Source organism: Globicephala melas, chromosome 6, assembly GCF_963455315.2.
Source record: "Globicephala melas chromosome 6, mGloMel1.2, whole genome shotgun sequence".
NCBI classification, from domain to species: domain Eukaryota; kingdom Metazoa; phylum Chordata; class Mammalia; order Artiodactyla; family Delphinidae; genus Globicephala; species Globicephala melas.
In genome coordinates, this window is record NC_083319.1 from 82,158,873 (window position 1) to 82,177,725 (window position 18,853).

General features: G+C 36.5%; 1 protein-coding gene across 2 annotated transcripts in view; it reads right to left on the reverse strand.

Annotated features, from left to right (window-relative positions):
* The window catches only part of UBQLN1 (ubiquilin 1), a 49,139-nt gene that overhangs the window by 29,168 nt on the left and 1,118 nt on the right, over positions 1-18,853 (reverse strand). The gene's annotated exons all lie outside the window — the stretch shown is intronic.

Sequence of the window (18,853 nt, forward strand, 5' to 3'; positions counted from 1 at the left end):
TAAGCAGCATGCATCTACCAACCTAATAAAAGGGGCAACTGGGAAAAAGGGGGGGAACAATTGGAATAATACAAAATACAAAAGAAAGAGAAAAAAGCAACATAGCAGACAGGAAAAACAGAAATCAAATAGTATAATGGTAAACGTAAACCAAATGTATCAGTGATTACATAACAGACTATGTGTTAAAAAGATAAAATTGCCAAACTGGATTTAAAAACCCAACTTCATGCTGCTTAAAAAAGATATACACATAAACTACTAAGGAAAAGAAAGATTGAAAATAAAAAGAATGAATAAAGATAGTCCATGTAAAAACCAAATAAAGTTAATGAGGCTACTCTAATTGACAAAGCAAACTTTTTTCTTAAACTGAAGTGTAGTTTATTTACAGTGTTGTGTTAATTACTGCTGTACAACAAAGTGACTCAGTTATACATATATATACATTCTTTTTCATATTCTTTTCCATTATGGTTTATCACATGATATTGAATATAGTTCCCTGGAAAAAGCAAACTTTAATACAAAAGCAACTAGGACATTTCAACATTATAAAGTGTTCAACTCACAAGAAGATAAAACTTTAAGTGTATATGTACATAATATAGCTTCAGAATACATAAAGCAAAAATCAAATTGAACTACACGGAAAAACAGACTAATCCAAAAGTACAGTAAGATATTTTAGCATATTTACCTCAGTAACTGATAGAATAAAATAGGGCAAAAAAAAAAAGATATAAAAGCTTTGAACAACAAAATTAACTGATGACCCAACTGGCATGTATAGAACACTGTACCCAACAACTACAGAATAAGTATTCTTTTTAAATACATTTACAAACTTATATACTGGGCCATAAAGTAAGTCGACATATTTCAAAAATTTTAAATCATATGGAGTATGTACTTTAACTACATGCAAATTAAACAGTACCTTGCAATTAAACAGTACCAGAAAGATCAATAAAATACTAGTTCAATTGGAAAAGATTTCCTAAACAGGACACAAAAAGATTTAGCCATAAAAAAGGCACAATAAATTAAACCATCATTAATAGAGTAAAAAGATAAGCAACAGAGAAAAAATATCTACAATACCAAAAACCAACAGAGCTTGAATCCAGATTTTATACATAAAGCATGGAAATCAGCAAGACACAACCCAACTGAAAACTAGTCAATAGACTGAAATAGGAACTTCACAAAAATGAAATCTAAATGGCCAATAATACAAACAAAGGGGACTCACCCTAATTAACAACATCAGGTAACTTTAAAACCAGTGACACACCCACCGAACAGTCCAGTATAAAGACTGTTACAGGGACTTCCCTGGTGGTCCAGTGGTTAAAAATCCACTTTCCAATGCAGGGGATGAGGGTTCGATCCCTGGTGGGGGAACTAAGATCCCACATGCCGCAGGGCAACTAAGCCCGTACGCCATAACTACAGAGCCCACACGCTCTGGAGCCCGTTGGCCACAACTAGAGAAGCCCAGGTGCCGCAACAAAAGATCCCATGTGCTGCAACGAAGACCTGATGCAGCCTAAATAAATAAATAAACGAAGTGGTTGTACTATTTAAAAAGACTGTTACAGACTGTTGCAGAGGATTTGGAGCAACTGGAATCCACATATATTGCAAACAGAAGTATAAATTCACATATTTCAGAAAAACATTTCACAGTAGAAGCTGAATTTATGCTTATTGTATGACTCAACGATTCCACTTCTGGGATTTTATCTAACGAATTATGTGTTCACAGGTACACCAAAAGACACGTTCAAGGAAGTTCAAACTTCATTACCCCCAAACTTAAAACAACCCAAACCTTCAACTGTAGAACAAATTGTGATATATTCAATAGACTGTTACACATGAGGACAACACATGAACTACAACCATATGTCACCATGGATCAATGTAGAGCAAAAGCAGCCAATCACAAATGACAATAAACTACGTTATTTCATTAACATAAGTTATCATTAACATAAGTTAAAAGAGAGGAAAGGGGCAAAAACCATAGTGTCAAAAGTGAGAAAAGTTGTAGTTAAGAGGAGGTGGTGATTGTAAGGGATCACAAGTGACATCTGGGAAGTTGATAATATTCTGCTTCTAACTTTTGTGCTAATAAATGAAGCTGTACATTTATGTGTGCATTCTTCTGTACTATACTTAAAATAGGTTTAAAAGTTGATTGTGAATGCCCTACACGTAAGAAACAGCAGAAAGTCGAAACGTAAATGACCAACTTTCCTGAGTATCCAATTTCAAGTGACTCAACTAGCCAGAAAGCTATCATATACCTTGTCTTGGGTAGGTCATCAGAAGCAAATTGGGATGAAGATACCCTAGTTTTAAGAGTCACAGATGTAGAAAACAAACTTATGGTTTCCAGGGGGTAAAGGGGGAGGGATAAATTGAGACATTGAGATTGACATATACACACTACCATACATGCAATAGATAGCCAATAAGAACCTACTGTATAGCACAGGTAACTCTACTCAATACTCTGTAATGACCTATATGGGAAAAGAATGTAAAAAAAGAGTGGATATACCTATATGTATAACTGATTCACTTTGCTGTACACCTGAAACACAACATTGGAAATCAACCATACTCCAATAAAAATTTAAAAATAAATAAATAAAATTTGTCTTGGTGGGGGGGAAAAGATACCTTAGTTTTAGGTAGCAGACCAGAGTGGCTATAAGGCGTAAATCACAGCAGGGATGATCACTCAAGAGTAAGAGACGGTCATCCATGAACATCATTATCTAGCATCAAATGCTTATAGAACAGTTGTGAATAGTTTAGTTGAGCCCTTAGTAATATTTAAGGGCTGGAATCCTACTAGCCATGAGTTGTCAGTGTTAGGAAGGATAGGTGGGCTTTCTGGACAGACTAGGGACTTCTCTATGGTATCCTAGATGCAAAAGAGTAAAATCCTAAGGCACACAGTTCAAAAAGCATTTACATTCATTGCTAATTTAGCAGCTACACTGTGCCTGGAACCACACCCCCACATCATCTCATTCAATCCTCACAACAAAATCTCAAGAAACCAAAGTCCTTAACAAGATCCATAAGAAATAACTTCCTCCTACAGAATCACAGCATTGTTGAAAACTAGCATCACTGATACTAGGATCCTCTAGCCTCATGGAACTCTTGGTTCTGAGGGGCACCTAAGGCAATTCAAAAGTATGAGTTTATAGCACTTCATGGTGAAAGTTGGAGAGCATTATGACAGATAGGGTACAGCTATACTTCTAGTACCATACAAAGGGAAACTGTATAATCTGACTACTTATTATAATCTAATTGTTATACAAATAAGTTTTACATTTCAAACAACCGATGTCAAACAATTTAGGTATTAGAACTACTCCCAAATAGACTAATGTAATATTCATTTACTCTCAGTAAGTTACCCAAAGCTTGGAACAAACTTACAAAACCCAAGGATTATGACGCTCAGCTGCCTGCCACTCCACTAGAAACAAAAATGAATAAATCTTAGTTTTTAACTGTACCATATCAAACAGATATGCTATACTTTTCCAAATAAGCTGCATTTTATAAAATTTTAATCCAAATATGATCAACTTAAACAATGTTATGTGTTTGTAGAAGAGCCAAAAATCCTGCACATACTTCATATATCCTTAAACTTCTATTCTGCACTCTAAAAAAAGGCAGAGGAAATAGCTTACAGTGGCTTCAAATTTTCCAAAATTTGATCTCTAACATTTGAACTTTACTTCTATGTATGTCTGTTTTACCTACTACACTTTTATTGAATACTACAACAAAAAATCAGAAACTAAGTAATATTGACTTAGGAAAAAAACAATTAGCAATCTTAAAACTTCTCAAAGCAGCTTTAGACAGAGGCAGTCCACAAACACTATTCGTCTGCAGAAACATAAAACTTATTGCAACAAATGCCTGAGTCTGAGTAACCTTAAAGTACCCTCATTAAAAAACATTGCATAGGGGTTTCCCTGGTGGCGCAGTGGTTAAGAATCTGCCTGCCAATGCAGGGGACACGTATTTGAGCCCTGGTCAGGGAAGACCCTACATGCCACGGAGCAACGAAGCCTGTGTGCCACAACTACTGAGCCTGTGCTCTAGAGCCCATGAGCCACAACTACTGAAGCCCACAAGCCTAGAGCCCGTGCTCCGCAACAAGAGAAGCCACCGCAATGAGAAGCCCACGCACCCCAATGAAGAGTAGCCCCCGCTCACCACAACTGAAGAAAGGCCCGCACACGGCAACAAAGACCCAACGCAGCCAAAAATAAATTTTAAAAATATATATTAAAAAAAAACCATTGCATAAATCTTACACGAAGATGTTAGGTATAAGATAAACTAGAGACATAAGCAGCTATATGAGAAAAGGGCACCTTCTTATAAATATAAAACTGAACACTCAGTCAAAAATGTTATAGTGCATTATCAATAAAAATGTAATTTCTAGGAGTTTCTATGACCTAAATCTAACATCCACAAACTAAATGCTTCACTTACACAAGCTCGCATTCTTCCTTCTACTACAAAAAAATTAAGACTCAATTCACTGGCAAACAAAAGCGTACAGGAGGAAAGAAACCAATACAAGTATATAAACTCTGAGCCAGGTACTTTTACATATTATCTCATGAAATCCTCCAAAACAATCTAGTGAAGCAGATATTATATCACATGTTAAAAATGTGGCCTGTGCACTAGTCCCCTCCACCAGGAAGCCTACACAACCCACTGAACCAACCACAGCCACTGGGGACAGACATTAAAAACAACGGGAACTACGAACCTGCAGCCTACAAAAAGGAGACCCCAAACACAGTAAGATAAGCAAAATGAGAAGACAGAAAAACACACAGCAGATGAAGGAGCAAGATAAAAACGCACCAGACCTAACAAATGAAGAGGAAATAGGCAGTCTACCTGGAAAAGAATTCAGAATAATGATAGTAAAGATGATCCAAAATCTTGGAAATAGAATAGGCAAAATACAAGAAACATTTAATAAGGACCTAGAAGAACTAAAGATGAAACAAACAATGATGAACAACACAATAAATGAAATGAAAAATACTCTAGATGGGATCAATAGCAGAATAACTGAGGCAGAAGAACGGATAAGTGACCTGGAAGATAAAATAGTGGAAATAACTACTGCAGAGCAGAATAAAGAAAAAAGAATGAAAAGAACGGAGGACAGTCTCAGAGACCTCTGGGACAACATTAAACGCACCAACATTCGGATTATAGGGGTTCCAAAAGAAGAAGAGAAAAAGGGACTAAGAAAATATTTGAAGAGACTATAGTTGAAAACTTCCCTAATATGGGAAAGGAAATAGTTAATCAAGTCCAGGAAGCACAGAGAATCCCATACAGGATAAATCCAAGGAGAAATACGCTAAGACACATATTAATCAAACTGTCAAAAATTAAATACAAAGAAAGCATATTAAAAGCAGCGAGGGAAAAACACAAATAACACACAAGGGAATCCCCATAAGGTTAACAGCTGATCTTTCAGCAGAAACTCTGCAAGCCAGAAGGGAGTGGCAGGACATACTGAAAGTGATGAAGGAGAAAAACCTGCAACCAAGATTACTCTACCCAGCAAGGATCTCATTCAGATTTGATGGAGAAATTAAAATGTTTACAGACAAGCAAAAGCTGAGAGAGTTCAGCACCACCAATCCAGCTTTACAGCAAATGCTAAAGGAACTTCTCTAGGCAGCAAACACAAGAGAAGGAAAAGACCTATAATAACGAACCCAAAACAATTTAGAAAATGGGAATAGGAACATACATATCAATAATTACCTTAAATGTAAATGGACTAAATGCTCCCACCAAAAGACACAGATTGGCTGAATGGATACAAAAACAAGACCCATATATATGCTGTCTACAAGAGATCCACTTCAGACCTAGAGACACATACAGACTGAAAGTAGGGGATGGAAAAAGATATTCCATGCAAATGGAAACCAAAAGAAAGCTGGAGTAGCAATTCTCATATCAGACAAAATAGACTATAAAATAAAGACTATTAGAAGAGACAAAGAAAGACACTACATAATGATCAAGGGATCGATCCAAGAAGATATAACAATTGTAAATATGCACCCAATATAGGAGCACCTCAATACATAAGGCAAATACTAACAGCCATAAAAGGGGAAATCGACAGTAACACATTCATAGTAGGGGACTTTAACACCCCACTTTCACCAATGGACAAATCATCCAAAATGAAAATAAATAAGGAAACACAAGCTTTAAATGATACATTAAACAAGATGGACGTAATTGATATTTATAGGACACTCCATCCAAAAACAACAGAATACACATTTGTCTCAAGTGCTCATGGAACATTTTCCAGGATAGATCATATCTTGGGTCACAAATCAAGCCTTGGTAAATTTAAGAAAATTGAAATTGTATCAAGTATCTTTTCCAACCACAACGCCATGAGACTAGATATCAATTACAGGAAAAGATCTATAAAAAATACAAACACATGGAGGCTAAACAATACACTACTTAATAACGAAGTGATCACTGAAGAAATCAAAGAGGAAATCAAAAAATACCTAGAAACAAATGACAATGGAGACACGACGACCCAAAACCTATGGGATGCAGCAAAAGCAGTTCTAAGAGAGTAGTTTATAGCAATACAAGCCCACCTTAAGAAACAGGAAACATCTCAAATAAACAACCTAACCTTGCACCTAAAGCAATTAGAGAAAGAAGAACAAAAAACCCCAAAGTTAGCAGAAGGAAAGAAATCATAAAAATCAGATCAGAAATAAATGAAAAAGAAATGAAGGAAACAATAGCAAAGATCAATAAAACTAAAAGCTGGTTCTTTGAGAAGATAAACAAAATAGATAAACCATCAGCCAGACTCATCAAGAAAAAAAGGGAGAAGACTCAAATCAATAGAACTGGAAATGAAAAAGGAGAAGTAACAACTGACACCGCAGAAATACAAAACATCATGAGAGATTACTACAAGCAACTCTATGCCAACAAAATGGACAACCTGGAAGAAATGGACAAATTCTTAGGAATACACAACCTGCCAAGACTGAACCAAGAAGAAATAGAAAATATGAACAGACCAATCACAAGCACTGAAATTGAAACTGTGATTAAAAATCTTCCAACAAACAAAAGCCCAGGACCAGATGGCTTCACAGGCAAATTCTATCAAACATTTAGAGAAGAGCTAACACTTATCCTTCTCAAACTCTTCCAAAATACAGCAGAGGGAGGAACACTCCCAAATTCACTCTACGAGGCCATCATCACCTTGATACCAAAACCAGACAAGGATGTCACAAAGAAAGAAAACTACAGGCCAATATCACTGATGAACATAGATGCAAAAATCCTCAACAAAATACTAGCAAACAGAATCCAACAGCACATTAAAAGAATCATACACCATGATCAAGTGGAGTTTATTCCAGGAATGCAAGGATTCTTCAATATACTCAAATCAATCAACGTGATACACCATATTAACAAACCGAAGGAGAAAAACCATATGATCATCTCAATAGATGCAGAGAAAGCTTTTGACAAAATTCAACCACCATTTATGATAAAAACCCTGCAGAAAGTAGGCATAGAGGGAACTTTCCTCAACATAATAAAGGCCATATATGACAAACCCACAGCCAACATCATCCTCAATGGTGAAAAACTGAAAGCATTTCCACTAAGATCAGGAACAAGACAAGGATGCCCACTCTCACCACTATTATTCAACATAGTTTTGGAAGTTTTAGCCACAGCAATCAGAGAAGAAAAGGAAATAAAAGGAATCCAAATCGGAAGAGAAGTAAAGCTGTCACTGTTTGCAGATGACATGATACTATACATAGAGAATCCTAAAGATGCTACCAGAAAACTACTAAAGCTAATCAATGAATTTGGTAAAGTAGCAGGATACAAAATTAATGCACAGAAATCTCTTGCATTCCTATACACTAAGGATGAAAAATCTGAAAGTGAAATCAAGAAAACGTTCCCATTTACCACTGCAACAAAAAGAATAAAATATCTAGGAATAAACCTACCTAAGGAGACAAAAGACCTGTATGCAGAAAATTATAAGACACTGATGAAAGAAATTAAAGATGATACAAATAGATGGAGAGATATACCATGTTCTTGGATTGGATGAATCAACATTGTGAAAATGACTCTACTACCCAAAGCAATCTACAGATTCAATGCAATCCCTATCAAACTACCACTGGCATTTTTCACAGAACTAGAGCAAAAAATCTCACAATTTGTATGGAAACACAAAAGACCCCGAATAGCCAAAGCAGTCTTGGGAACGAGAAACTGAGCTGGAGGAATCAGGCTCCCTGACTTCAGACTATACTACAAAGCTACAGTAATCAAGGTAGTATGGTACTGGCAGAAAAACAGAAAGATAGATCAATGGAACAGGATAGAAAGCCCAGAGATAAACCCACGCACATATGGTCACCTTATCTTTGATAAAGGAGGCAGGAATGTACAGTGGAGAAAGGACAGCCTCTTCAATAAGTGGTGCTGGGAAAATTGGACAGGTACATGTAGAAGTATGAGATTAGATCACTCCCTAACACCATACACAAAAATAAGCTCAAAATGGATTAAAGACCTAAATGTAAGGCCAGAAACTATCAAACTCTTAGAGGAAAACATAGGCAGAACACTCTATGACATAAATCACAGCAAGATCCTTTTTGACCCACCTACTAGAGAAATGGAAATAAAAATAAACAAATGGGACCTAATGAAACTTAAAAGCTTTTGCACAGCAAAGGAAACCATAAACAAGACCAAAAGACAACACTAAGAATGGGAGAAAATATTTGCAAATGAAGCAACTAACAAAGGATTAATCTCCAAAATTTACAAGCAGCTCAATAACAAAAAAACAAACAACCCAATCCAAAAATGGGCAGAAGACCTAAATAGTCATTTCTCCAAAGAAGATATAGAGATTGCCAACAAACACATGAAAGAATGCTCAACATCATTAATCATTAGAGAAATGCAAATCAAAACTACAATGAGATATCATCTCACACTGGTCAGAATGGCCATCATCAAAAAATCTAGAAACAACAAATGCTGGAGAAGGTGTGGAGAAAAGGGAACACTCTTGCACTGCTGGTGGGAATGCGAATTGGTACAGCCACTATGGAGAACAGTATGGAGTTTTCTTTAAAAACTACAAATAGAACTACCTTATAACTCAGCAATCCCACTACTGGGCATATACCCTGAGAAAACCATAATTCAAAAAGAGTCATGTACCAAAATGTTCATTGCAGCTCTATTTACGATGGCCCGGAGATGGAGATAACCTAAGTGCCCATCATCGGATGAATGGATAAAGAAGATGTGGCACATATATACAATGGAACATTACTCAGCCATAAAAAGAAACGAAATTGAGCTATTTGTAATGAAGTGGATAGACCTAGAGTCTGTCATACAGAGTGAAGTAAGTCAGAAAGAAAGACAAATACCGTATGCTAACACATATATATGGAATTTAAGAAAAAAAATGTCATGAAGAACCTAGGGGTAAGACAGGAATAAAGACACAGACCTACTGCAGAATGGACTTGAAGATATGGGGAGGGGGAAGGGTGAGCTGTGACAAAGCGAGAGAGAGAGGTATGGATATATATACACTAGGAAACGTAAGGTAGATAGCTAGTGGGAAGCAGCCGCATAGCACAGGGATATCAGCTCAGTGCTTTGTGACCGCCTGGAGGGGTGGGATAGGGAGGGAGACGCAAGAGGGAAGAGATATGGGAACATATGTATATGTGTAACTGATTCACTTTGTTATAAAGCAGAAACTAACACACCATTGTAAAGCAATTATATCCCAATAAAGATGTTAAGAAAAAAAAAAAAATGTGGCCTGTGAGGCGTCAAGCGCCTTGCCCAAAGTCAGATCTCTCAAATTCCAAGGTTCATGCTCTCTCCAAAATGCAGACCACATTTCAATGTTAATAATGACAACACCCTTTCCCCACTTCTCAAAATATTAATATAAAAACACAAATAATCATAAATAGTGGAATGAGTTAGCTCTACACATGCCAATATGGAAAGACTGCAAAGATACAAATAAAAAGAGTAAGGAAAAAGTGCGGGTAATAATCCATCTGCTTAACAGGAATAAACAGAAAATTATATATGGGTAAATAGAGAAACACTTCTCCGGACCGAATCAGATAGATAGATACACATTTAGAGTAACTTTTTTTGAACGGGTCCCCTTATTTCATACTTTTCTACATCATTTGAACTTCCTAAAGTAACAGCATGCATAATGTATTTCATTTTCTTTGCAGTCTGTATTTTAAAAACAAATAAAGCCATATCCTTTATAAAAACTGAAGAGAGCTTTAAAGGCTATACAAAATTTATCAAAAACATTTTACTAGTCTAGAAATCTGTATAGAAGCTGCTTAATCAATAAACCAAGCAGTCTGTGTTGTCATATCTACAGAACATCAAACTAACTCAGAATGGCATGAACTTACCTGGCACAAGCCAGAGTTCGTATCTTCTTGTAATGAAAGTATTTGCAAAATAGAGGCGCATATATATACATTTTATTTATGCTTATAATAAATGGAATTTGTTCGGTATGTTAACTCAGTAATATTTGCATCAAACAGATTTGAAGATAGCAACTTTAGTCTCTTAATAAATTCCCAATCCTAATTTTAATGGGATTTTCTTTTTAAGCTGCTCAGATACAAAAACAACTAAAATAATGCCTTTAGACATTTGATTAAACTATGAATAAATGTCACATTTTTCTAAGTAAATCACATTGTTAAAATAGTCCCAACTAAGTACAAAATACTGCAAATAAATCTTTAAAACACTATTTGTTCATTCACTCAATAAATATTTGCATTACTCAATGTGTGCCAAGTGCAATACTAGGTAGGTACAATGGGATTAAAAGGTAAGCAAAACCCCCCTACCTTTGTAAATTCTGACAGTATGGGGTGGAGAGGAAAAAGTCCATATAATCACAAAATGGTATCAAGAGATTATAGTCATTGATCTAATTTAGATTGGTGAGTCCAATCAACCTTTAATGAACTGACATTTAAATAAACCCAAAGGCTGAAAAGCCAACCAGAGGAAAGTCAAGGCAGCTTGGAGCAGTGGTTAGGTGTGGGCTCCAAAGTTAGTCACTGGATTTCAATCTAGGCTGCACTATTTAACAGGTGTATAAATTTAATCACATTACTAATCTGAGTTCCGGTTTCTTCACTTTAAAAAAGAAGAAACAACAGTACTTTCATCATAAAGTGAAACTTAAAAAAAATAACAATAATGCAGTATGCCTTGATAAGCCTGGAATAAGTACTGTTATGTTACTGTCATTAGCAGCATTGGCAAAAGCTCAGAAAGGGAAAGAGCTAGCGATAGTTGGAGGGAAAGACTTAAAAATGGCTGAAATGCAGTGAATAAAGGGGGAGAGGTAAGTAGGGAATGAAGCATGAAGACTTTATTAGCTATGCTGTCTAATTCGGAAGTCTCTAACCAAATGTGGTTATTGAGCACTTGAAATGTGGCTAGTCCAAATTGAGATGTGCTGTGTGTGTAAAATACACACCAGATCTTGAATGCCTAGTATGAAAAAAAAGTAAAATATCTCAATTTTTAAAATATCAATTACATGTTGAAATGATACTTAAGATATACTAGGTTAAATAAAACATATTTAACATTACAATACCCAAATGATAGAAACAACCCAGTGACACTGACAGTTGAATGGATACACAAAGTGGGTATATACATACAATGGTATACACATACAATGGAGCATCATTCAACCTTAAAGAGGAAGGATATTCTGTCACATGCTACAACATGGGTGAAACTTGAGGACACCACGCTAAGTGAAAGTCAGTCACAAAAGGACAAATACTATGATTCCACTCTTATGAGAAACCTATAGTAGTCAAATTCATAGAGACCAAAAGTAGAATGGTTGTTGCCAGAGGCTGGCAGGAGGAGATAATGGGGAACTATTGTTTAACAGGTACAGGGTTTCAGTTTTTCAAGGTGAACAGAGTTCTGGAGATGGATGGTGGTGATGGTTGCACAAGAATATGAATGTATTTAATGTCACTGAACTGTACACTCAAAAATGGTTAAGATGGTAAATTTTATGTTCTAAATATTCTAATAAAAAATTAATTTTATTTTTGAAGTGGCTGAGAGAACTTAAATTACATATGTAGCTTGCATTATCTCTATTGGTCACACTGTTAAACTTAAGTCATGGCAAATTTTCCAATGAGAAGGGTTTTGAGGAAGTGTGACAAAATCGAGATCCAGTAAGCCCTAATGCCCTAAAGGCAGGGGTCAGCAAACTTTCTGTAAAGGGACAGATAGTAATGCTTTCAGCTCTGTGGGCCACATGGTCTGTCCTGAAAGCATAGATAATAGAGACGTGCATGGGCATGGTGGATTTGGCCCACTCTAGTTTGCTGACACCTGCCTTAAGACACCCACTGTAAGCAACGGCTCCTACCAGCTAGACTGCTGAATTTTCAGGAATTGTGTAAGCCAGTTTAGAATCAGTAGCCTAAAATCTTCCATGGTGAGAGGTATTTACAAATGGAAATCAGCAAACACTACAGTAAATCAGTGCTGTTTTTTCCCAAAGAACTAGTTGATAAAACATTTAGCAGCACACCCTACTTTATGTAAAGAATTAACTTCTCGGGCTTCCCTGGTGGCGCAGTGGATGAGAGTCAGCCTGCCGATGCAGGGGACACGAGTTCGTGTCCCGTCCGGGAAGATCCCACATGCTGCGGAGCGGCTGGGCCCGTGAGCCATGGCCACTGAGCCTGCACGTCCATAGCCTGTGCTCCGCAACCGGAGAGGCCACAACAGTGATAGGCCTGCGTACCGCAAAAAAAAAAGAATTAACTTCTCTCCTATGCATTTAAAAGTATATGAGCTGGAAAAACTGACAGTCATTCAAATCCCTGCTGTGCTCTGTGGTTCAGATGAAGATCCTCTGTTAAGAAAGGCTATTTTAGGGCTTCCCTGGTGGCACAGTGGTTGAGAGTCCGCCTGCCGACGCAGGGGACACAGGTTCGTGCCCCGGTCCGGGAGGATCCCACATGCCGCTGAGCGGCTGGGCCCGTGAGCCATGGCTGCTGAGCCTGCACGTCCGGAGACTGTGCTCCGCAACGGGAGAGGCCACAACAGTGAGAGGCCCGCGTACCGCAAAAAAAAAGAAAAAAAAAGAAAGGCTATTCTAGAAGAATTGTTCCAGTAACCAGAAGCGAGAGTGAACACCCTGTGGCAGTCAAGAGTGGTGAGCTAAGGGGAGAGCAGTTTAAACGAAACCGTGAGAGGAGGGCTAGAAACCAATGAGATTATGTACACACTCAGCCATCCAAATCCACAAATGCAGAGGGCAACTGTGGAACTTGAGCATTTGTGGGTTTTGGTATCCACAGTGGGTCCTGGAACCAATCCCTGGCAGATAGCGAGGGACAACTGTACTGCATTCAGTAATGACTGAACAACTGGTAGTAATTATTAATTACACATTATCATACATATGACAGATTCATTTGTAAACAAATATTTACTGAACACATACTATGTGCTAAGCTCTGGTAACACAATAGTGATCACAGATCCTCTCTAGCAAAAAAAAAGCATTAATCAAATAATCACATATAGACTTTAAATTGTAATAAATTATGACCAAAAACAGGGTGCTGTGAGAAAGTACAATGGGGAATCCCAACCAACTCTGGAAAATCAGGGATACTTCTTTGAGAAAGTGACCTTTGCACTGAGAATGGGCAAAGAGTAGGAGGCGTTCCAGGTAGCAAAAACAAACTGCACAAAACTCCTGAGGCAGGAAAAAAATGTGATTAACAGGTCAAGGAACAAAGAAATCAATAAAGCAAGAGCCAAGGAGGAAAGATGGTGTCAGAATGGAGACACAGGATAGAATCTTATCTCACAGGGCCTCATGGCCACATTATATAAGTCCAAGATCAATGGGGAGCTGTTAGTTTTATGTAGAGAATAAAATGATCTGATTAATATTTTTCAGAGATTGCTCTAGGAATTAATGGAGGAGACTGACCAGTAGGCTACCACAGTTTCTAGGCAAGAAATAACGGTAATTTATTGAAGTCAATCCTCAATCTTTTTTAAAAATTAATTTATGTATTTATTTGTGGCGCCTTGGTCTTCACTGCTGCGCGCAGGCTTTCTCTAGTTGCAGCGAGCAGGGGGTACTCTTCGTTGCAGTGCGTGGGCTTCTCATTGAGTTGGCTCCTCTTGTTATGGAGCACAGCTCCAGGCGCGCGGGCTTCAGTAGTTGTGGCACGCCAGTCTCAGCAGTTGTGGCTCACGGGCTTAGTTGCTCCATGGCATGTGGGACCTTCCCAGACCAGGGCTCGAACCCGCATCCCCTACATTGGCAGGTGGACTCCCAACAACCACTGCGCCATTAGGGAACCCCAATCCTCAATCTTGTAAGTATCTACGTAATCTATTAAATACTCCATTGCAGCAATTTTTGGCCTCAGGACACAACTCTTACAAATTTGAAACCCCAGAGTTTTTGTTTATGTAGGTTATATCTATTGATATACTAGAAATTAAAACTGAGAAATCTTTTAAAACTTCATTCAAGATAACAAACTCATTACATTAAATACCTTTTTTATGAAAAATAGCTATTTTCCTAGTTTGAAGAATAGCACTGTTTTAAATTTTTGCACATCACTTTAGTCTCATAATAGAAGACAATTGGATTTTCACATCTAAAAGATTCTGAAAAAGTACGCTGCTTGTTTGTGATAAAATTAGAGTGAAAAACACAAATAACCTCTCAGAACTATCATGAAACTAATTTTGATCTTATGATCCTCCGAGAAGGGCCCTGGTGATCCCCCAGACCATATTAAGAACTGCTGCTTGAGCAACAGGAAGCCAAGCAATCACAGTAAGGTACTTCACAGCAATTAGGAAGACTACGATCAAACACAGACCAATAACAAGTGTTATACACAATGGAAAGTGATTGGAATCCTCATGCACTTCTGGTGGGAATAAAAATTGGTACAGCCACTTCGGAAAATAGTTTGGCAGTCCCTCAAAAAGGTAAACACAGAGCTATCACATGACCCAGTAATTCAACTCACAGGCATATGCTCAAGAAATATGAAAACATATGGCCACAAAAAACTTGTATAAGTAGTCACATAGGCGTTATTCATAATGGTCAAGTAGAAACAACCCAAATGTCCCTCAACTAATTGAAAAATAAAATGTAACATATATATCCATACATGGGAATATTATTCAGCAATAAAAAGGAAGTACTGATACATGCTACAATATGGATAAATGTTGAAAACATTATGCAAAGAAACAAGCCAAAAGTTTTCAAAATCTGGTGTGTATTTTACCCCTACAGCACATTTCAAATCAGTCTAGCCACATTTTAAGTGTTCAACAGTCAGATGTGGCTGGTGGCACCACTGTGGACAAGAGTTCTAGATCCACCCTATAAAGTATAATTTTAAATGATGTTTGTGATGATGACACTGACGCAATATAATTTCTCTTATCAAGGAAAGGTTCACTTCTATTCAATACATAATATTTACGTTATGTCTAAGTATGTTAGTATTTTTCTAAAAGATTCAAGTGACAAAGGTATTTTCTAAAACTAGAATATACACTGCCTGAATATTTCAGGTGACTGCATTTCAAAATCTTACACTATAATCTAGAGAGCCACAAAAATCCCAGAACAAGCTAGTTAGGAGCTAGTATACAAAACTGCCCTTCCCATTCTCTGCACTAATTTTAACCACTCACACACAGACAACATTCCTCTGGACTTCATCTTGTTTAACACTTAGAAATCCTCAAACTGTTTCCAATAGAAAATAATGATTAATAGAAAACATAATCTCATACACAGGGACTTTTTGCCATTACACATTTTTAAAAATCTATCTACTTATATTATGAAAACCCTTATTAATGAAATCATCTTGGAACATAGTGAAGTTTATATTCTAACCACCTTTAGTTAGAAATTTAAACATTACTCAACTGATTCTGAGTACGCAATGAAAAATAAATTTCACTTTAATTTTAAAAAAGTATAAGCTTTATTATCAATTGAACAAGTTGTAAGTGTTAAATACAAACTGTATTAAAGTATCTTGTTTCTGCCTGTTATACACAAACAGAAATTGAGGGAAAAACAAGAAAATTAATAACCACCTTACAACTTTTTTATACCTAAGAGATTTAATATAGTTTCATCAATTATTAGAACATGTTCACATAAATACTACTTCAGCATAATGTATTGAGAATTTACATTATATAGAAACAGTGAAAGAAATTTTAAATTGCAGAAAATGGGATTTGCCTGATAGAAAGCCTAAGCTTTCAATATTATCCTTTTGTAGGTCTTTTGCTTACCCTCTTTATCTCTAAGATTAGATAAGAATTTTCCGAACCAAATACTTCCCAATTTTTTACTAAACATTTTTAGTGAAATCTCAATGTCATTAAGTTTATTTTAATGACAAATTTTAATCTGTAGCAAATAGTTTAAATCTGTGAAACCCTTAGAAAAAATTTAAAATTATAAAATGACAGATGCTTTTTTTGTGTGCTTCAGGTAGAATTTTACAAACGATGTGAAAACTACTTTTCTTATTCTTGTACATTTTTCTGTATGTACCTCCCCTAACAGAGCCCATAGTAGTTCAATTTGTCTTCTGGTTCTTGACGCAGTGATGAGCTTCAATTTTTATCACGTTTTCTGCTTCAACAGAAAGTATTCGTCAAAACAAAAATTCAACTGCCATGACAAAAAGTTGCCACAGAGAGACTTTAATTTTATCTATTAAAATTTTACTTTGGTTACAGAGGAGTAAAACTAAAACTTCCACAGAATTTGAAATTCTAGTTTCACCATCACAAAAAGTTAAAAAATCCTCACAGATAAAAGCATAATAAACTGAACTAAATGAATTCTTCTATTTACAAAATATTGACTTTATTTCTAATCTTTTACAGTAAAATACTGAAAGCAGCCAGGATGGTGAAGACCTGAACCAGGAATCCTAGATAGAACTATGGGCTTCAAAAGTTAATATGGCTACACACCCACTAAAAAAAGACTGATACTATCAAATGTTAGTAGGAATGTGGAGCAACGGGAATTCCCATGTACTGTCAGTGTGACTGTAAAATGGTACAAGCACTTTTAAAAAACATAGTTCCTTATGAAACTAAACGTACAGCTACGCTATGACCCAGTCACTCCACTTTTAAGCACTTCTAACAGGAGAGATAAACGCATTTGTCCAACAATACAGATTTGTATAAGAGTACTCATAGCAACTAACTGGAAAGAGCCCAGTTAGTGGTGGTATATTCATACAATGGAAGGCAACACAGCAATGAAAAGGAAAGAACTACTGAGGATACACGAGACTTAAAAACACTAAGCTGAATGAAAAAGCCTTTCCCAAGAGTACATACCATATAACCCCACTTATGTGAAATTCTAGAATAAGCAAAACAAGTCCATGGAGGAAAAATATCAAAACACTGGTTGACAGAGGGGAGTGACTGAACTGACTGGAAAAGGGCAAGAGGGAACTTTCTAGTTAATTACGAAGTTCTACAACTCCATTAGGCTTCGGATTAAACAGGTGTATGTATTTGTGTAAACTCGTGGAATGGCAACCGTGCGCATTTCACTGCAAGTCAAACGTACGTAAAAAAAAATTTTAAGTTAAAAATTGAACTCAGGTTAATGATATGCACATTGCTTAAGTGCTTTTTAAGGGTAACATGTACTAATACTTGCAACTTACTTTGAAATGCACCCAAAAAATAAAATTGACTGATAAATGATTAATTGTGCCATGCAGCAAATAAAGCAAAACTCTAATTAAGGTGAGGGACACATGGGTGTTCACTGCACATTTCAATTTTCCTGTAGGCCGCAAAATATTAAAATGTTAAGGAAAATTTTTATAGGAGAATTGAGAGACCAAAAGAAGTGATTCAATAGGTGGTCAAAGTTTCTCACTACACACCACCTTTCAGAATTACATAAAAAAATACCCCAATCATTTATTATTCCTAGGGAAATCTGTAGGTACATTTCAGGAATTTTTGCTTCTTCATAAACTGTTCACATTGCCTGAAATCAATTCAATAATTAGGGCAATATCCTGGGACGTATATTCAACAACAAACTAAAACGATTTGTTAAATTCCTCAAGATTATTAACTACAAAATTTGTATTCCTGAACAGATTTTAAGCCGTGAGTTATTTTTTATTTTTCTCCAGTAACTCCAATTTCGTTCTCTTTTATCAGATTGCAAGCGCTAGTATCTGAAGAACATAGCTATCCCTCTAAAATGAAACAAAATCCTCCCCAACGATTAGCATCTAAGGGATAACAAATATACTTTAAAAAGAAATCCAGCAAGTCGTAACTGAAAGTCATCCACCTTTCTCCTTAAGCCTTGTACTATTAAGATGCGGCTGAAAGCAATTTCTACATTATAGTTAATTTTTTCTTTAAAGACTGGAAGGTGGGAAAGATTTCAGCAGAACTAAATGTACACGTGATCCTCACCCCCCAAAATCCACCTTAACCCGCAGGCAGGTAAAACAATGAGCACGCCCTCTTTTTTTTCCTTCATGAGACAAAA